General features: G+C 43.2%; 1 protein-coding gene across 1 annotated transcript in view; it reads right to left on the bottom strand.

The window, feature by feature from the left end:
* The window catches only part of fam98a (family with sequence similarity 98 member A), a 47148-nt gene that overhangs the window by 21209 nt on the left and 3488 nt on the right, over positions 1-22451 (bottom strand). The window lies entirely within an intron of this gene.

The following is a 22451-nucleotide window of genomic DNA, read 5'->3' as shown; positions in this document are numbered from 1 at the left end:
GAAGGACTGTACATCTTCCTCAGACAGAGATACAGCATCAGCCTCTCGTCCTGGAGCTACACCAGGTGACATCCGTCTTGAGGAAGATCGACATCAGAAAGGCTGCAGGATCTAGATAAGGTGTCAGGTCGGACCCTGAAATCATGTGCTGACCAACTGGCAGGAGTTTTTCTGGACATCTTCAATCAGTCTATGCAGCTTTCCACGGTCCCTGTGTGTCTGAAGTCCTCCATCATTGTGCCTGTGCCGAAAAAAACCACCATCACCTGCCTCAATGATTACCGCCCTGTTGCTCTGACCCCGGTCATCACGAAGTGCTTCGAGAGGATCCTCCTGAAGTACATCAAGGACGCCAATCCTGCTGGGCTGGACAGCCTGCAGTTTGCCTACAGGGAGAACCGTTCTACGGAGGATGCCGTCTCATTAGCACTGCACACGGCACGATACCTATGTTAGGATGCTATTTGTGGATTTCAGTTCAGCCTTCAACACTGTTCTCCCGGACATGCTGGCCCTGAAACTCCACAACCTGGGTCTGTCAACGTCGCTCTGCTCCTGGATCAGAGACTTCTTCACCAACAGGCCACAGGTGGTGAGGATGGGGGAGGCCACATCTGCCTCACTAACCCTCAACACTGGCACGCCGCAGGGCTGTGTGCTCAGCCCTGTCCTCTTCACCCTCTTCACACACGACTGCTCTGCCATTCACGCCACAAACATGGTTGTGAAGTTTGCAGATGACACCACCATAGTGGGTCTCATCTCCAACAACGACGAGACCCACTACAGAGGAGAGGTCCAGAACCTGACCCAATGGTGCACCGGGAACAACCTTGTCCTAAACACCAACAAGACCAAGGAGGTCATAGTGGACTACAGGAGGTCCAGGAAGACTGAACTGCTCTCCTCAGCATACATGGTGAGGAGGTGGAGCGTGTGGACAGCATAAAGTTCCTGGGCATCCACATTTCCTCTGACCTCTCCTGGTCTGTGAACACTTCACACCTGGTGAAGAAGGCCCAAAAACGGCTCTTCTTTCTCAGGAAGTTGAAGCGGCCTGGACTCTCTCCCCAACTGCTCTTAAACGTTTACAGACCACTGTAGAGAGCATCCTGTGTCTCAGCGTGACAATGTGGGGCAGGAGCTGCACAGCACAGGACAGAAGAACTTAGCCCGGGTGGTGAGGACAGCACAGGGAATTGTGGGACGCCGTCTCCCAGATCTGGACTCAGTTTACACTGCCCGAGTCCAGAGAAGGGCCAGACGGATAGCATCAGATCCCACACATCCGGGCTACGCACTGTTTGTTCCGCTCCCATCAGGGAAGCCCCCACATACGCCCACGCACATCATTTTGTTATGTCCCCATAATGACAATAAAAACTCTTGATTCTTGATTCTTGATATGAGCAGCACTAATTGAACTACTTGTGTTTCCAGCTGCTGGAAGCGAAGAGGGCTGTTTTAGCCAAGGATGAGATGGACTTCTGCAGGGGCATCACAATTGACCTGATGTCTGATGAGGAGGATGGAGGACAAACTGTGTTTTGTAATTGTGGGCTTTATAAATAAAATCTAATTTGATTTGATGGCTCAGCTGCTGGAGAAGCTGGGTGGATAGTTCAGCCTCCATCCTTCAGGAGCTATGGGCTGAAATATGTGCCACCAGAAATTCAATTTGAATCGTTTATATTTGAATTTAAATCTCTAAACTTGAATAATTGCATTAAAAAACTAAATTTTAATCATTTATATTTAGGGTTCGAGCACGACTGTGCAAGAAACCTATTGAAACTGAAAGAGTTATTAGGGTTCGAGCACGACTGTGCAAGAAACCTATTGAAACTGAAAGAGTTATTATTATTATTATTATTCCGGCAAATTAATCGCATTTTTGAGGCCTTTCCCATGGCCAAAAAGTCACAGATTTTTGCGACCACGTCAGGCCTGGTGAAAATTTACGTATTTAGAAGGTTTGGTGAAAAAGCGTGGAAAATTGGAAGTGGGAGGGGCTAAAGAGTGACGCAAAGTGCAAGTAGGTAATCTGTCGGGTTTAACGTACATGAACGAAACTTAGTACACACGTTCATTAGGTTGTGCTGTTAATAAAAGTCGATGACAAGTGTCCTGTGAAAACTACAGGAAGGCCACCAGCGCTACAAAATCTATCTAGTCCTACAGTTTTTGAGCGATCATCTTCAAACTTGGCGAGGTCGCTGTGGACCAGTTGAGGAACAGAATGAGACGCAGACGAAACTCTTATAACTTTACAATGAAAGGTCCGATCCAAACCAAACTTGCTGTGAGTGATAGTAGGCAGTTGCTGAAGACAACTATGAAGAAAGAAACAGTCAATTTTAAAAACAGCGCCTCCTGGTGATGGCAGAAAACATACAAAAAAAAAAGTTTCGTTAAGATTTTGGGAATAACTTTTACAGATATCATCTGATCACACTCAAAATTACTGACAACCTTCAAAACACATGGTAGATGAGTGTACAATAGGATGAAGAATTCCATGCATTAGGGATGCCATGGCAACGATGGAAAGTCGGATTTTTGCGACAAAAAAGTAAACTGTTATAACTTTGCGAATCCTGGTCCGATCTGAATCAAACTTGCTCAGATTGATGACAGGCCGGCCCTGAAGACATTGATATAAAAATATTCAATTTTCAGCGCCCCCTGGTGACAGCAGACAGAATTACACTTACAGTTTTTCATTCTGCTCCAACAGGGATTGCTGTTTCCACCTGAAACTTAATATGTAAGACCAGTAGGCCTGTCGCGATATTCAATAAATCAATTAATCGCACGATAATTAAAATTAGCTCGATTATTTTTCTGGCCGTGATAAATTCCATTTGCATGCTTTTTTGTTTTCCCCATCTCTCGCTCTCTCTCCCTCTCGGGTCCCCTGTGAAGCACTGCCATACAATAACACCAGGAGTGCGCGCATGCGCTGAAACGTCCTTCTACTTCTCTCTAGTAGCGCTGAGTAGCCCACAGTCGAAAAACCCCAACATTAACTCGGCGTAATTGCTGAAATGACTCCTGGATAGGTATCAGAGCAGCTAAGGCGACTTGAATATGCGACTGATGGATTCTAATCCACGTTTGTTGTTGTTTGTCTGTACTGCACATGGATCTGACGTCAGCGCACAGGAGGACAGCCAGCGTGACGACGCTGAAGTTGGCACCAAATTCGCCTCAGGTTCTCGAGCAGTTCAGAAAACACTTTTGCGTTTTCAACCCTTTAGACGGGAACGAGACAGCGGAGCGTTTTTAAGATTTCCACTCTGGAGGGTGGGTTCCTTTTTTGCCGTCGCCGTCTAAACGAAAGGCACATCTGATAAAATATTGTGTCTGTTTCACCCGGGAGCGTTGCCGTGTAAAGCCAAAGTAACGATGAGTGAACCCTCATGTCAGTCACTTGTCAGTCGCATGGTGTGTGGGGAGTCGGGACTCCTGGTCTAGCCTACCACAGCAGAGTGCAGCTAACCCATTTTATTTATTGCTTTTGCTTGTTTGTTAATTTATTGTGTTCTAGTGTTAAATATTCTTTAAAAATAAAAGTTAATTTCTCTTTGAAAAGGTGTACCTGCATTATTATACCATTATCATTGTATTAGATGAAAATGATCTCAGAACAACAATATTATCGATTATCGCAATAATTTCTGAGACAATTTATCGTCCAGCAAAATTTGTTATCGTGACAGGCCTAAAGACCAGAGACCCGTCCTGAACATGTCTATATAAAAATATTGTATTTCAAAACCAGCGCCCCCTGGTAACAGCAGACAGAATTACATTTACAGTTTTTCATGCTGCTCTAACAGGGATTGCTGTATCCACCTGAAACTTAATATGTGAGACTAGAGACCTGTCCTGAACATGTCTATATGAAAATATAAAATTTTCAGCACCCCTTGGTGACAGCAGATAGTATTACATATACAGTTTTTCATGCTGCTCTAACAGGGATTGCTGTATCCACCTGAAACTTAAAATGTGAGACCGGAGACCCGTCCTGAACATGTCTGTAAAAGATGATATCCATACAGGAAGTGGAACACCCATAACAGGATGTAAAGCCTAACATTGTCCGATCTTTCCAAAACTTGACATGTGAGGCAAGTGAACTTCCATGGACACGTTTACGGATACGCCTTTGACCAACAGGAAGTCAGCCATTTTAAACAAAAAGTGCCCTCTAACTTTGCCGTACGTCGCAAGATCCCCTCGGAACCCGCTCTGATGCGTTCTTTGCACATGTCGCGATGGCTCCTCAGACCGACATGCGCGGGGAGGCCGCTGAAAATAACTAGCGCTGCTAGTTAGGTGCTAGTTGAATTTGAATTGCTAAACTTGAATAATTGCATTAAAAACTGAATCTGTATAGTATAATTTGAAATTGAATTATTCAAATTCAACACTCCATATCTCTTCCTTTGGTTCTCACGATTCAAATTCAGTTCTCACAATTCAGATTCAGTTCTCAAAATGTAGATTCAAATTACTGCGACAGACATCCGGTTAGTTCAAGGACGAAGGAAGAACAATACTGCCCATAGCAGTAAGCAAACCAATGCGTTGACTTTCCCAGTTGTCTCAAAGTATTTGCCATAGTGTTGGCAGAAAAGGCGCACTCAAAATGTTGGAGCGGCTGGCGTTTGTAACTGTTCATGAATGAAATTAACAACACAATCCAAAGTGATGTATCCCTTGCGCCGAAACAGACTCCAAAGGCTTCAAAACACGTTTTAAATGTATCTCAACAGTGACCCGAGCACCCGAAAGTATCAGGTGAGCACCCAAAGCTTTTTTTGTTTTCCTCCATGTCCCTTTAGGGGCTCCGTATAATTCCCATCCCTAATGCAAGTTTTTTTTTTTTTCAGTAAGTTTTTTATTAGTTATTATTATTATTATTATTAGTTAATTAGTTTTGGTGAATAAATGTTAACTTTTGTCTTAAGTTTGCCTTTGTGTGATTACATCATTGGAATCAGTTTATTTAAAAATCATACTATCTTATACAAACTGTATTTTTTTGATGCCATACGCCATGCCTTGACACACTATGCATTGTATCAATTTTTGAATCGAAAATCGTATGAATCGTGAATCGATTTTGAATCAAAACCTGACCATAAAAATTGGAATCCAAGGGGCATCATGAATAAACCCTGCAATTTAAGGGTTAAAAATAAAAAATATATATTAATATTTGATATGGATGGAAAGAGATGTTTGTCTGAAACCTAAAAAAAACAAAAAACATAAAAATTACAGATGTATACAATTTTTATAGCTGTGTACTTTCATACCGTCCATTTGGTGTTCTAGGTGTAATAACGTAACATTTTTAAAGGCGCATCTAAGGGTTAAGTAAACATCACTTTTTTCAGTCTTTATTATAATACTCCGCAGTGAAATAAAACAAATGTAGGTCAGTAAGGTCAGTTATTATATATCGCCTCAATAGTTATGAGACGATATGATACTTGGGCTGAATCCCAATACCACCCCTTAGCCCTCCCCCTTCCCCCTTGTTTTTGCGCGTTCATGTGAGGGGTAGTGCTGTCTCATTTCTCATAAGGGTTAAGGGGTAGGGCCAAGCCGTAGGGCTACGTAGCCCTCGAAACGAAGCTTCCTCAGGACCACACTTGAAACGGAGGGCTTCGAGGAATTTCGCAGCTTCCGCCGCTTCACCTGTCAGCGAAGTTTGAAAGCTGGCCGTTAAAGACTCGCACAAATGTATTTTCAGTATTTTAATCACGACAGTCATGTGTAATGGTAGTATTGTGGTCTTCTTCAATTGTCAACGGTGTTTCTGAATCACTAGTCAAGTTTGTTTTGAATTACTAGCTAGTCGTAGCCGATGCTATCCCGGCGTTCCTTTCGTAAGTGGTTAGCTAGCTGCTATCGCTATTTTTTTTTAACATTAACAAATTGTGCCGGAGTGCACAGTTACGTCTTCAGGACAGAACAGGAGATTCTGTCCCCGCTCTACTCCGCTCTGTCTGCGAGCAGCTTTCTCCCTCTGCACCGTGTGTGTGTGTGTGTGTGTGTGGCTATGGTAATGCAGCGGGTCTGCAGTCGCTGTAACTGTGTGTGTGAACACTCCTCACAGCGTCGCCGCCGATGTCTTTGTTAGCAGCTGACAGTCGTAAAAACAGAAAAATAGCCCAGGCAACAGACATTACTTGTGAGGACGGCATTTTTGGATTGTTACATCAACAAGCATCGCATCGGCTTGTTGATGTAGCAGTCCGCGAGCGTCAAGTCCGGACGACGTGATGACGTAATGGAGGTGTGTCTCATTTCTTAGGGGAACGTTCGTACCCCTCGCTCCCTCAACTCTGTTTTGAGGGCCAAGGGGAACTCTGACAAAGGGGTAGGGGGAAGGGGGAGGGCTAAGGGGTGGTATTGGGATTCAGCCTTGGTCAATGACTTTGTGCTAATTGTCCGTATCACTGCTTTGGATAGTATCACTGCATTGGATAGATCCATGGATGTATTATATGAACTGGATAGAGCACCGCCCCCTCGCTTCCGTTCATTCCTATGAAGCTGCGTCATGTCCAACACGATCCTCTCTGTCCTTGGTTTCGTTTTGGCAGCGCACCAGCTGACCAATAGACACCAACAGAAGGAGTCCAAACAAAGCCCACACGGTGGTGGCATCGAGGTCCTTCCACCCGGGCACTGTCCTTCTCACATGCAGTTTGGCTTATTCCGTGATAAGTTTTGTGATCTCCGTGGTGAAAAATAAATAAAAAGTGTCAATCAGCTCACTAACAATGGCCACGGCATAGCGGGGAGGTTCTGGAGTTAGTCCTGAGTCTGGAGGCTTGAACTGGAGCGTCAGGGTGTTTGTGGGTGCCCAGTAGGGCTGTAACGATACACAAACTCACGATTCAATTTGTATGACGATTTTTGACCCACGGTTCGATACATTCCACGATTTTTTTTAAATTTAAAAAACATTTTACATTTACTTATATAACAACTTAATATAACATTTAATAACAAATATTCTGGAACACTGTGAATAGAGTTGAACATAAATAAATAAACAACCCAAGATTTCTCTCTTTTCTGTAACAAAAGAATACTGTTGAAAAATACAAAGTAAATGTTCAGTCAGATTGGGATTTGTCCCCAAAGCATGCTGGGAAGTGTAGTTCTTCATGAGAAGCAGTTTTGTTCCAGTGGAGATAACTTGTTTTGATAAACAGCAAAGGTAAGACAACATTTCTGCTTGTATTTCTTGAAAGTCAGTTGTTGTTTTGCTCTTATTTTGGGGCTGGAGCCGTGAATCTTGTTCGTAGAGTGATAAAAATGGTACCGTTAGAATCTGTGGATTTTCCGTTTTCCGTTTACATAATCACGCTGACGGTCCGGTGTCGCTTTTAAACATGTGTGCTGTAACAGTTTTTTTCACCTCCTGCGGGTTTGATCCATCAGTGTTTTAACTGTGTTTGGTGAACATAAGAATGGTTTATATGAGCTTTTAGCTGAGTTTCTGACCTTTCTGTGGGTATGCAGCATGTCTGTGATTGTTAGAGTTAGATATGGTTTTCTGACGCTTTTGTCGCTGTGTCTGACGCTACCCCCAGTAGCGGGGACATCAGTAAAGAAGAGATTAACGCGATAAAAAAACATAACACGTTAATGATGACTGTAATTAATTAATCACAATTAAGGCAATAATTTGACACCCTTAATAAAAATTATAGTAATTTGAAAAGTTTGGTGCCGCTGTGGTGCTTCTTTGTGTGTGGTTTGACATGCAAAGTCAATGCTCCTTAGCTCTGCAAAGAAACCTCATCACCTGTATACCTGTGATCATTGCAGCGCGGCGCACAGGTGCACAGATCGGGGTTTGTTTTGGCTCTAATTTTGGCTGAACATTTCATGTGCTGGGAAATCGGCTCCGTTTTGGATATTTCAAAAGCTGTGGGGACCCTACAATTTAGATGTCGGGGTGCTTTTTTAAGTATCATGGCGCTGTCCAAGTGGCAGCTTGTTACAGCAGCTCCGTACTCATTCTTTACTTTAGGTGAATTATGCGTATTTTTAGCGCTTTTTTATTGTGTATGCGTGTTCAGCAGTCGAGCCCGTACACGTCCAACCCTGGCCGTAACGCTGGTGAGACCTCTGTTGTTTTCACTTTGTTTTGGTCTTTTAAATTCCGCATCGGCAGACACGCTCAGTCACAACGCTGTTGTTTACACACGGGATCAGCTGTTAGCGCTTAGCAACGATAGGCTTACACCCGCGGAGAGACCGAACATTCCCGCTGAACTACGGAGGAGACGGAGAGGATGTAGAGCCGGAGTTACATTCCGTGAAAAGAGACGACGGTACAAAACAAGCCTCCCATCTGTCATCATGGGAAACGTGCGGTCTCTTCAAAACAAGTTCGAGGAGCTTGCAGCGCTATCGAAGCTACAGCGGGAGTACCGTGAGTGCAGCCTCATTAATTTCACGGAGACTTTGCTGACCGATCTCATCCCGGACTCACTGGCGCAACTGGAGGGGTTTCAACTCGTGAGAGTCGACAGGAACACAAGGGAGAGTGGTAAGAAGAAGGGCGGGGGACTGGCGATGTTTGTGAACAATAAGTGGTGCCACCCTGGACACATTCACGTGAAGGAGCAGCGGTGTACTCGGGACATTGAGCTGCTAGCAGTTAGCATTCGACTGTACTATCTACCAAGGGAGTTCTCACACGTCATTGCTCTGATGGTGTACATTCCTCCCTCTGCAAATGCTGCTGCTGCCTGCGAGCTTCTCCACAGTGTTGTGTCCCAACTACAGACAGCGCATCCCCAAGCCTTTTTCATCATCACCGGGGATTTTAATCACGTTTCCCTATCTGCCACTCTCCCTAACTTTCATCAATACATGGACTGTCCTACCAGAGAAAATAAAACCCTGGACCTGCTGTATGCAAACACAGCGGGTGACTACACCTCCTCCCCCCTCTCCCCGCTGGGTCGTTCAGATCACAACCTCAGTCACTCAGACCCCCCCTCCCCCAAAAGGAGTGTGAAGCTGTGGTCTGAGGAGACAAGTGAAGCACTCGGGGACTGTTTTCACACCACAGACTGAAATGTGCTCTGTGAGCCACACGGACAGGACATTAACAGTGTCACTGATTGCATCACGGAGTACATGAACTTCTGTGTGGAGACCACCGTGCCTACCAAAATGGTGTGGTGCTTTTCAAACAACAAGCCCTGGGTGACTTCTGAGATGAGAGCTCTGCTGCTGGAGAAGAGGAGAGCTTTTAGATCTGGAGACTGCGAGGAGCTGAGGAGAGTGCAGAGGGACCTGAAAAGGAAGATCAGGGAGTGCAAGGCAACTTATAGGAGGAAGATGGAGAACCACCTGGAACATAACGCCAGGGAGGTCTGGAGGGGACTTAAAACCATGTCAGGGCAGGGCAAAGTCAGGACGAGGGACCCTGCTCCTGGTGACAGAGACTGGGCCAACAACCTGAATGTCTTTTTCAACAGGTTTGACAGCAGTCTCATCCCTTCCCCCTCCAGCCTGTCTACTTCCAGCTCCCCTTTTCTTCCTGTCCCCCTCCCCTCTTTACCACCACCAACTTCTCTCAGGCTCACACCCCCCACCCCTCCCACACCTCAACCACCACCTCAAGGCCCCTTACCACCACCTCCCCCACCTCTGCTGCCCTCCTCTCCTCCCTTCACGACCACAGTGGATCAGGTGAGAGCGCAGCTGAGAAAGACAAAAGCCAGGAAAGCTATGGGTCCTGATGGCATCAGCCCCAGACTCCTCAGGGACTGTGCAGACCAGCTCTGCCAGGTGGTTTGCTACATCTTCAACCTGAGTCTGAGGGTGGAGAGAGTACCCACCCTGTGGAAGACTTCTTGTGTGGTCCCTGTCCCCAAGACATCATGCCCCAAGGAACCCAACCACTTCACACCAGTGGCCCTAACATCACATCTCATGAAGACACTGGAGAGGATTATCCTCAAACACCTCCACCCCCTGGTGAGCCCAAACATGGACCCTCTGCAGTTCGCGTACCAGCCTGGCATCGTGGTGGATGATGCCATCATCTACCTGCTGCAGAGGTCCCTGTCTCATCTGGAGGGCACTGGAAACAGCATGAGGATTACTTTTTTTGACTTCTCCAGTGCCTTTAACACCATACAACCATCGCTGCTCAGGGTGAAGCTGGAGAGAGCAGGTGTCAGCGATCGGCTGGCTGCATGGACCACCAACTACCTCAGAGACAGACCCCAGTTTGTGAGGCTGCAGGACTGTGTGTCGGACAGGTTAGTCTGCAGCACGGGAGCCCCCCAAGGCACAGTGCTCTCACCCTTCCTCTTCACCCTATACACATCGGACTTCAGTTAAGGCCACATTATACTTCTCCAACTGCGTATGCGTTATCCGTCTGCATCACCACGGAGACGCCTCGAGCATTTATACTTCTGCGCCGTGGTGACGGACACGCGCTGCAATTTCCCGCCCGATCAGTAGGGGTCGCTGCGCAAGGTTGTTCTGCTTCAGGCTACAGTGAGCAATGGAGTCCGTGAAAGAAAGAGAGAGAAAGACTGTTGTTTTGAAACAGTTGCCTTTTCTCACTTTTCTGTGTGAAGGAACGCAGTTTTAAGATAATTTGAGGCGAGAAATTGGCCATTTAGAGTCTAAACATGTGCTGTGTGTGTTAAGATATGACGTATTTATAGTTTGGCAGCGGCGTTATCAGCAGGGATCAGCTCCGCGTCTGTGGAGGCTCGGTGCTCACTGTGAGCCGGCACAGAGCAGCTTAGCTCGGCCTGTCCTGAGGACCAATCGCAGCTCTTGCCGTAAAGAGCACTTTACGCAGAAGTATAAATTGGGCTTTATTCCACAGACAGCTGCCACCTCCAAAAGTTCTCTGATGACACTGCCATTGTGGGGTGTGTGTCAGGAGACGACGACCAGGAATACAGGAGGACTATCATGGACTTTGTCAGCTGGTGTGAGAAGAATCACCTTCTTGTCAACGCCAGCAAGACGAGGGAAATGGTGGTAACCTTCAGTACAAAAAGCAAATCACTGCACCGGTGAACATCCAGGGACTGGACATCGAGAGGGTGACAACATACAAGTACCTGGGTGTTCACCTAAATAATAAACTGGACTGGACTGACAACACTGATGCGAGTCAGTGTTGTCAGTCCAGTCCAGCTCTACAAGAAGGGTCAGAGTCGCCTTTATCTTTTGCGGAGTCTGCACTCTTTTGGGGTGAGCAGGACACTGCTGAGGACTTTCTACAACACTGTGGTTGCGTCAGTGGTCCTGTTTGCTGTGGTGTGCTGGGGAGGGGGTTGTTCTGTGCGGGACAAAAACAGGCTAGGTCGGATAATTAAAAAAGCCGGCTCGGTCTGTGGCTGTTCCCTGGACTCCATCGAGGTCATCCAAGAGAGGAGGGTACTGGCGAAACTATCGGCCATCATGGACAACTCCTCTCACCCACTGCACAAGACTGTTGGGCTCCTTCAGTCAGAGACTGATGCACCCTAAGTGCAGGACGGAGCGGCTCCGCAGGTCGTTCATTCCTACTGCTGTCCGTCTGTACAACAGTGTGCAAACCAAATAACTATGTTTGTGTCACTGCTGTATTAGTCCGTTATTGTTTACAGTTTTGTTCCTTGTTTTTAGCTGGTCTGTTAAGTTATTGTTTACAGTTTAGTTTCTTGTTTTTAACTGGTCTGTTAAGTTATTGTTTACAGTTTTTGTTTTTTTACTGGTCTGTTAAGTTATTGTTTACAGTTTTGTTCCTTGTCTTTAGCTGGTCTGTTAAGTTATAGTTTACAGTTTTGTTTTTTGTTTTTAGCTGGTCTGTTTAGTTATTGTTGACAGTTGTTGTCTTCTGGTTTTTTTTTTTTTTTTGCCTAGATGTCTTATTTTTACCTTTACCGAATATGCACTTTATTTACATTCACTCTTATCTTATTTATTTCCATGTACAGTTTTTATAATATTGTGTAATTGTTTATCTATATACAGAGCTGCTGAAACCCTGTTCCCTCCCCACTGTGGGATAAATAAAGCTATCTTATCTTTGGAGACTGTACTTTGAACTTTGGGTGCTTTCGAAAGTTTGAATCGCAAATTTAATCGCAATTAATCGCACATTTTTATCTATTCTAAATGTCCCTTGATTTCTTTTTGTACCATAAGTTTTCCTCATTTTAATACTCTTATCAACATAGAAAAGTGGATTGGCTTGCTTTGTGTTATTTGCATATCTTGGCATATACTGTAGTGTAGGGCTGAACAATTAATGAACATTTATCTAAATTGCAATACAGCTTACTGCAATTTCAAGACGCAAGATTTATAATATAATATTTGTTCAAGCCAAAATATAATTTTTGAATTATTATTACACAAACTACAGACTGAACCACCCTGACAGACAAACTCATCTGTTGAGCTGTGTATGTGTGTGCTGTAGAGTTATGAGACGTTACTGTGTACTGTGATGTCAGAACAGAGCGTAGGTGAAGCAGGAAGTAATGCGGGATGTAATAGTGTTTACATTAGCGAGTCGCAGGTGAATATCTCCGTCACTCTGCATATTTTGAATTATTCCTCTTGTGAGAGCCGCACAATAATAAGAGAGGCTGTGTATCACCCCACAGTGCAACGAATAAAGAGCCGTCCTTCAATGCAGACAAAGTCCCGTGGTTTAATGTGTTGTTGCTGTAATGACCTAATCCAAGCTGAAGGAGCTCATGGAGAAGTGCACAGCGCTCGCCATCTGCTCAAAACGGAACGTTTACTCTTACTTACGCGAGCCGTCTACTCTTTGGCTGGCTCGCGCAGCGTGTCTGTAGGTTTTGGTTCCGGTCTAGCTAGATCCGGTGTGGTGTTGTAGTTGTTCTAACGTTACTAGTTGAGGCAACAGCATGTGAAAAAAACTACAAAGTTTGCTCTGCCAAAAAGAGCTTTAATCTCGCAATAAAAATAATTGACGCCATTAAAATTGGTTCAAGTTAACGCATTAATTAATGTGTTTAACTGACAGCACTAAAATATATATAGGAAGCAAAATATATATATATATATATATATATCAAAATATATATATATATCAAAAAACACAATTCTTGAATTTTGATATGGCTGGGTGCTAAGTGTCCCAGTATATGTAGAAACACCACATGCAAAATATTTTTCCAATACATGATGATTTAAGGGTGCCACCGCACAGCTGTTTTTGTTAGCTAAAGTGGTAAACAGTGCTTAATGGTCGCCATGGAGATCTGAGGTAAACAAGACTGCAGCTCAAGAAAACTGAGGTGATCGTTCTGTTTTTGTGTTGGGTATGTATTATTGCATATTATTATCATATCTGTGTCTTTGGATACTAAAGTCATATTTATAGGTATTTGGTGCTCATTACATCTAGGTAAAATGTGAGGCTTATGTAAGCATGGGTTATCATAATTGAGTAATCATTAAGTATGCTAAGATATGATTTTGAACTATATCCCTGTCCTTGTATTAAATCAACATTTTATACATAGGTATATTTGCGAGCACAGCTAAATACTCTGATAGTGATGTAACAGTAAATTATCATTGTAATGATGAAGTTGGACGATGTACAGCTAAAATTTGAGGCTTATGCAAACATGGTTCATCATAATTGAGTGATATTAAGTATGCTAAGATATGATTTTAAACACTATCCTTGAGCTTGTATTTTAATTTGAAAAGAGCCGCACCCGGAAAGCACCTGTGTGGCTGCGGCTCTTAACTTGAAAAGACCCGTAGTAGAGCTGTGAAAAGCAAACTGTTGCTTGCAAAGTTTGCATTCCACTGCTTTACCGTCATCTACTTTTGAAAAATGCTGCCACACTGCTGACGTCTTTGACATGGATGTGACAGGAGGACTGACTGTAGCCTAAAATTAAAAGCTCAAAATTCACATTGAGCTAATTATTGGCAACGCTAATCTGTCTGTCGCTCATGAGCCACGGAGCGACAACTCACTGGGCTGGACTAAACCAAAATAGTGGAAAACAAGGGGCTCTCTGAAGACAGGCTGTTTACCTGTGAAACACAGGTGCTCTAAAACACCCCTATTAGACTTGGTACTTTCCCCCTAATGAAATTCACCATTAAAAAAAAAGAATAATAATAATAAAAAAAATTAGTCGACCAATCACAATTTTGGTCGAGCCAGAGCATGTCGACCAATTAGTCGACTTTGACTTTACAGCTCTATTCCACTCTTCCACAAGCGCTACACACAGTTCTGCCAGGTCACATGGGGGTGGGGTACGATCATTTGGCGCAGATACACACCAAAAAAACAGCGTTAATTGGAACTTCCGTTCTAGGTCCGCTTTAATTTCTCATGGCTCTCTATGTGGACCTCTATATGGACCTCCACCAGGGATTAAAACTAACTTTTTTCACCATCGTCCCAGAAATGTCCCGAAAAACATTTTGAACCGTCCCGCATCGTCCCGAAAATCTTTTTTTACATTTTGAGTTGTTACTTACTGATAATATAATAGAAAACACAATACATTATGTTGATAATAATAATGTATTTATTTCTAGACTAGATTTGTTGTGTTGTAGATGACAACCAACACACTCAGTCACAGAACTGTGGTCTACCGGACCTTCTGCCACTACTCCACCATTTAGTGACTGCATTTAGTGGGTTATAGTCGTCATGAGAAGGGCCATGCATTGAGATTTGCATGAGGCTGTTTAGGGCTGTCAAAATTACTAAAAAATGACGTTTGAAAAAACACAAATATTCGAATATCTGTATTTGCGCATGATATCAATATCGAGAGTGTGGTGAGTGATTTACTAACTTTTTCTAACAAATCCTATCTTCTTCCTTTTTGCTGGTTGGTGGTTTTTTGTTGATAGTTACTTTTTCTTTTATAACCAGTGATTTTGATTTGTTATTGTTTATAGTTGTAGAGTTATTTGTGTTTGCCGGTGTCTGCCGGCTCTGCAGCCCTGCAGACAATGGCAGCACCTGGAGTCTCCGGGTTGGAGAAGCTGACACGCCGACACGCCGTTAGACTGTGTCCCGGTGTTGGCGTGTAGCCTCGCCGTGGGCGCAGTTGTTGGCTATGAAAGGGTCAAATCTGCGTCCAGGATGAACAGTGCTGTCGTCATCTTTTTGGACAGCACTGACAAAGTGAGTGATATAGTAGAGAGTGGTGTGGTGGTCGCAGGATCACTGGTGCAGGCGTTACGCACCTCCGTTTCTGAGCAGCGAAGCTCTGGTGAAGGAACTGTCGCGGCACGGGAAACTCGTGTCCGCCATCAAAATGATCCCGCTCGGGTGCAAATCTGCTCTCCTGAAGCACGTCGTGTCTTTCAGGAGACAGGTGTTTATGATCCTGAAGGATCATAAAACCGATTTAAATTTGGCCCTGAAATTCCGAGTGGATGATTTCGATTATACTGTGCACGTTATGTCGGACTCCCTCAGGTGCTTTGGTTGCGGGGCAGAGGGACACATGGTCCGCTCATGCCCGGGTAGAGCAGCTGCTGCTGCCGCTGCGGCGGAGACACCTGTCGGAGTCGACGGTCCCAGCGCAACACCTGAGACACACGCACCACAGACACACACACCACAGACACACACACACGCACCACAGACACACACACAGAACAGTGATGGACAGAGTGTCCAGACCGAGTCGTCTGCAGACAGAGGACAGACAGTGGACAGAGCGGCAGAGGCTGCTCTGGACCATAACGACCACGTTAACGACGATTCTATGGGAGAATCTCCCAAATGCTCTATTAAAAGGAAAAATGTGGAACCGAAAATAAACGTCACAAAAAACAAGAAAATGTTAAAGGAACACACACACACAGGTGTCCACTGAGGGGTCAGAGGACGGTGCACAAGAAGACACACTGGGTGACACACTGGGTGACACACTGGGTGACACACTGGGTGACACACTGGGTGACACACTGGGCGACACACTGGGCGACACACTGGGCGACACACTGGGTGACACACTGGGTGACACACTGGGTGACACACAAAACGACACACAAGAAGACACACAAGAAGACACACAGGGTGATGAGGAGGACAGGGAGGTGCACAGTGAGTACACCTTCTCATGTCAGGAGTTTTTTAACTAAGACAAAGGGAATGAAGGGAGTGAACGTTGAGGATCACTTCCCTGATCTGCGTCTCCTCAGTCAGTCTTTGAGGACTCTGATGAGGAATAAAGGAGACCTTGGTCAGCCCACTTTTATGGACACCGAAATTTTTAGGCTGAAAAAGATTTTATGCAAAGTTTGGAACCAGTTAGAGAAAGAGAGTCCTGAATGAGTGGTTTTATTCTTTCTTTCTTTAGCTTGTTAAGTGTGTTTTTGTTTGGATGCAGTTTTTATATTAACATGTGTGAGTTGAAGCTGGGCTCTTTAAATATTAATGGTGCACGTGAAGATGTGAAGAGGGCTTCACTCTTCACTCTCATTCGAACGAAGCAGCTGGATGTAATTTTTCTCCAGGAGACACACAGCACCTCAGAAAATGAGTGTGACTGGAGAAGGGAGTGGACTGGGGAGGTGGTTTTAAGCCACAAAGACAGTAACAGTGGGGGGGTCGCAATTCTCTTCTCCAGAGAATTCACACCCTCGTCATACACTGTTGACGAGATTGTTCCAGGACGGTTTTTAAAAATAACAGCAGACTTCGAGAGAACTAAAATGATTTTTATGAATGTATATGCTCCTGTTGTAGCTTTAGACAGACTGGTGTTTTTAGACACTTTAAAAGAAGCGCTTTTAAGCTGTTCTAGTGACACTTATCTGTTTTTAGGAGGTGATTTTAATTGCACTGTAGATCCTGTGCTAGACAGGAATCACCCAGAACCCAACGCTGCTTCCAAGAAATGTTTAGCAACAATAGTAGAAACCTTTGAGCTGTGTGACGTGTGGAGATGGATCCACAAAATCTAGTCAGTTCACCTGGACTCACTGCAGGGATAACCTGTTGTCTTTGGCCAGGCTTGATCGTTTTTATTGTTATGAGCACCATGCTAATGTTTTAAGAGCTGTTTTATTTGTCCTGTGGGTTTGTCTGATCACTCTCTTGTACACCGTGTGGTTTTTATAAAGATCAGATGTAAAAGTGCTTATTGGCATTTTAACACCACACTGCTGTCAGACACTGACCAAGAAAGCTGGAGACCTCCAGTGGAGGCTTCTCCATGGAGCGGTGGCTGTAAATGCTTTTATTTCTGTCATTAACCCTAACGTCACTGATTCATGTCCTTTCTGTTCAACCAGAGAAACCATCTTTCACTGTTTTTTACACTGTGTCAGATTAACTTCTCTGTTTCTTTTTCTGGTTCAGCTTTTTTCTTTGTTTGATGAAACGTTCTCTCACTCTGTTTTTATTCTTGGTTACAGATATGACAGGAGGAAGAAAACTCACTGCCAGTTATTTAATTTTTTCGTTGGTCAATCAAAAATGGCCGTGTACATAACACGGAGGAACAGAGTAGAGAACAGCGTGGACGTGGACGCAAAACGCATGTTTGTGAGGATGTTAAAAACCGGACTAAAAACTGATTTTACTTTCTTTAAGTTAACGAATAACTTGGCGGAATTTTTGCAAGTGTGGGGAGAGAAGAGTGTTTTATGTTCTGTGGAAAACAATGTTTTAGTTTTTGGTCAAATCCTGAGTTGAATGTTTTTTATGTTCGTATTTTTCTTCTGTTTTTTTCTCCTTCAGAAAAATGTAAAAGATAATTTTTTCTGAGCAAATAAAGGAGACTTAAAAAAAAAAAAAAATCTCTCTCTCTCTCTCTCTCTCTCGACTTTCCAGCGTTTAACAGGTGATGTTCCACAGTGCACTTGCTCTGTTTCGACCGCCGAATTATAGGTGTATCCCTAAATATAACATCTTTATTGACAAGAACGATGTAACCGTAATAATGACGCACTTGATAGTGTGACTTGGGTTTCAATTGGCACCTGGACATGCGTGCGCTGCGCTGATTACATGGGGGCGCATGCGCTCTTGTTCCCCGGTATAGAAAAAGCCGAGGTGTATAAAAAAATCTATTTTAAATAAATAAACAAGCAACGCTAAGCCTTGCGGGGCTTCATTCAGTGATTGAAACAAACATGTCAACATTAATGAAATGTTTACATGCAGTGCGGGCGCGCAAAGCAGACAGCCGCGCTGCGGCTCGAGCGGCGCACAGTGAGAGAGGAGCAGTCTCTGCGTCTCACTGAACAACACAAACATGAGCGCGCAGCCATTTACCTTTTCACATAAGTATTTCCCACCAACCGCGAACCCGTTCTGGTTCACAAAAGTGTTGAAAACTTAAACAGAAAAATTTAGTCAGTCAAAATTCTCTTTTGTCCCGTGGTCGTCCCGAGAGAGAATATTGATCGTCCCGATGACAAATAATGACGTCCCCGGGACGACGGGACGGTGTTAATTTTAATCCCTGACCTCCACACATTATTGTTTAATTAATTTCTATCACAAAGATGGGTATTTTCTATACAACGCTGAATAACATTTACTCCAAGGACACCAGTTGGGACACTGTCATGTAAAGGCAGTAGGGAACTTCCTAACAGCACACATTTCGATTGGAAGGTCACCCATTGGAAACAGTGCACTATAAGTTGCAAGGGCATCTTGTAGTGCACTGCATTATTTTTCTCCACTAGAAAGGCACTCCTTTAGAAACCATCATTTGTTTAACCCATTGAGGCCGGGAAAGCATTGCCGCACTTCTACCATTGACGCCGGGAGAGCGGCTGGGCGTTTTATTCTACCATAGACGCCGGTAAAGCGGATACGTCAATTTTCGGGGGTATATGGGTTCCTCGTGACATTGTTTTGAAATTACTTTGCGCAAACATGGAGGACTTTGAAAGCTGAGGGATTTCTGAAGGCAGTGATGTTGAGGAGTTTCATATCGACTGGGATTTATGGTTAAGACATAATTATGTTTGAAGACGACAAGGTCGGCGATAATGATGATAAATACCACCATAATCGACAGAGTGTTTACATCCATGCACCAGGGGTGACAGTGGATTTACCTGCAGATGCCACAGCGCTGTAAACATCATCACCATCACCATCACATGTGAAGCAGACTGTTACAGTCATTACATGCTGTTCTTGTTCTTCACAGCCCATCAGGACTAAATCACGGCACTGACACTACTTTACATTACTTTATTTTCTTACTGTTTTTTAATTGAAAATAGTTATTCACTTTAATTTTACATTTTTGTATCTAAATAAACTACATTTCACAGGAAAGCCACAGGTGTAAAATCTCAATAAAACACATTATTGTCCATTGTTGAATATTATAACGAATTTGGGGAATTTTTTCTGTCAAGTCAACTTCCTAAATTGTCAAGGCGGTGTAACCGACATTCAAGGAGCCTTTTTTGTTAATTTGTGTAAGAAGACCGTGTGGCAGGAAATTATATCACAAAGACGGACCCGGATGAGCCCAACTGTGGTATGCCAAGGTTAGTAGCTCTCTCTGCAATCTTGATAAATTTACATTTTTAGGGTCAGGTGTGGTTAGAGTTACATGTCAAATGGTATGACCCTATGAAATCATTTATAATTCATAATAACTGTAAAAATAAGTATTTATTTTAAAAAATGTGTTTGAAATCTTCACATCAAGGCCATGTGCTTACATAGGTGTCCATCATAATGCCTGTTAAATTTCAATTTGAGTTAAAAAGTCAAATGGTGTAACCGGTTACACCAGTTGACTGTTATTACATTCCTTTCAGTTAGAGGTTGATTTTTTCAAATATCAAGTTTTTGATGCTGATTTAAGATGTAATGTGAACTAGAGCTGAAACGATTAATCGATGAATCTATTATTAATCGATTACTAAATTAATCACCAACTATTCTTATAATCGATTTGAATCTTTTTTCATGATTAAAACAAGATTTCTGTCAGACGCAGCTACAAAAGCGTCATAAAACCATGTCTAACTTTAACAAACACAGACATGCTGCATACCCACAGAAAGGTCAGAAACTCAGCTAAAAGCCCATATAAACCATTCTCATGTTCACGAAACACAGTTAAAACACCGATGGATCAAACCCGCAGAAGCGGGAAAAGACTCATTCCAGAGCACACATTGAAAAGCGGCACCGGAGCGTCAGTGTGATTATGTAAACAGCGGAGAATTCAGATTTTTATCACTCTTCCAACAAGATTCACGGATCCAGCCCCAAAATAAGAGCAAAACAACAACTGACTTTCAAGTAATACAAGCAGAAATGTTGTCTTACCTTTGCTGTTTATCAAAACAAGTTATTTCCACTGGAACAAAACTGCTTCTAATGAAGAACTACACTTCCCAGCATGCCTACATACACACACAGCCAAAAACTACTTTTCTTTTCTTAAATTATCAAACATATCGACATAGGCAAAATTACGTCCATTATCGCCGTAAATTTCGATAACGATACAGAGAGAGAGAGAGAGAGAACCTTGCGGACCGCATCGCAAACTCTCAAGTGAGAATTTGAGAGTTTGATTGATTTTGAAATTGATTTAACACAAATTAATCTTTTCTTTATGTAAATAGACACACAGCTGCTGACATGAAGACATGAACTCACGTCAGTCTACAATGTTTTAAACACTCCAAAATAAAGTTACAAACTAATTTGTTGTAAGAAAATTGGACTTGAATGTTGAGTAGAACATTTCCTTATCCCATTTTAATCTATACAATAATGAAATAACTGCAAAAAAGTTATTCCACTACCGCTGCGATAAGTCATGTCTAGGGATGTCACGGTTACCGTGTAGCGGTAAACCACGATAAAAATGTTGACTATAACAATTACCGTCTTAATTTAAAAAATATATGTTATCTCTGTGAATAACGTGCCCGCGGTGTTGGCACCGTGAGCCTTTCCAGCGTCTCCAAGTCTGCTGAAGTTGCAGCGCAGGCGCACTTTGTAGCCTACAACCTGATGTTCAAACTTTATTGAAGCTGGAATCATGGCCGAAGGAGGAGACGACAGCCCTCAGGACATATACGTATATAAAAACTCACCCATAACAATATAGCGCGGTGCTGTTGTCACGTCATCATCTCAGACCACTACTGTGTCTGTCCTGCTCTCTTTCAGCCGCTGAATAATCCATCTGTTTGTTGTTTTTGTGACGATGAAGTCTGCTAACACGTTAGCATAAAGATCGCTAGCTTAAAATGCTAACAGTCTACACACCAGCAGTCTCTGTGCTTTCTCTGTCCTGAAGATGTTCAGCCACAGACAATCATTGTCCTGTTCTCCTTGCCTTCCTTCGTCAAACAAAGCTTTGATGACAATCGCGCTTTAATTTCGCACTGCACACACACACTGCACACATAAGCGCTGGAAAGTTCCAGGCACTCTCTCTCTCTGTACGTGCATATTAATTAGCCATGTGTATTCTCCGTGATCGTCACCTGATTGGCTGAAAAAGCAACAAAAGCTCTGGAATGTGAGATCACCACACCCAAACTAGGAGTGATTCACAGCGATAAAACAACCTTAATTCAAACACAAAGTTTATGGTTTTAAGACCCACAATACTGTGATTTGAAGCATGTAGTGGCTTCTTCAAAAAAAAACGGATATCCCTAATTTTGAAAAAAAGTTTTGCGCTTTGCCGACTTGTGGTCACATATCAGCCTTCAAAAAAATGCATAGCTTTTAGGACTATCAATGCTTTCTGAACATATTCACACACTTTTTAAAAAATACCGCGATAATACCGAAAACCGTGATAATTTTGGTCCCAATAACCGTGAGGTTCAATTTTCATACCGTGACACCCCTAGTCATGTCTAAACAAACATGTTACATCAGAAAAATAACACCCACAGGATCAACTATCAATGCACAGCCAGTTTTTTTAAACAGCAACATTAATATGAGAGCAGCCGCAGTACCCCTCACATTTAGTTCCTTTGTGTTTATATCTAATTCCAAATAAACAAACAAAAAATAATACTATATTTCTTTCAAATGTAATTTTATTTTCCTCCTTTGCTGCCGCATTTGTCATTGTTCTAAGTCAAATTTAAGACTTAAGACTTTTTTTAAAGACCATAATGAATACATTTTAAGACCCATTTCAAATCCATACTGGCAAAAAAGTACAGAAGACATAAAAAAAATTGGAGTGACAAATTGTTACGCTAAGATACGCTAAGCTGAAACACACAGCAGCGTGCGCACAGCACACTAGCTAGTGGTGCTCTATAAATTCTCACCGGGCAGCACAGGTGGCCTACTATAGTTGCGTGTTGTAGTTATGTTATCGCATCCTCAAAAATAGAAACATTTCAAAGCGAAACTGAAGTTTATGCATGTTTTGAATAAA

The sequence above is a fragment of the Microchirus variegatus genome, assembly GCF_963457635.1.
Source record: "Microchirus variegatus genome assembly, chromosome: 23".
NCBI lineage: Eukaryota > Metazoa > Chordata > Actinopteri > Pleuronectiformes > Soleidae > Microchirus > Microchirus variegatus.
The sequence above is the reverse complement of the archived record's forward strand: the minus strand, read 5'-3'. Positions and strand labels throughout refer to the sequence as shown.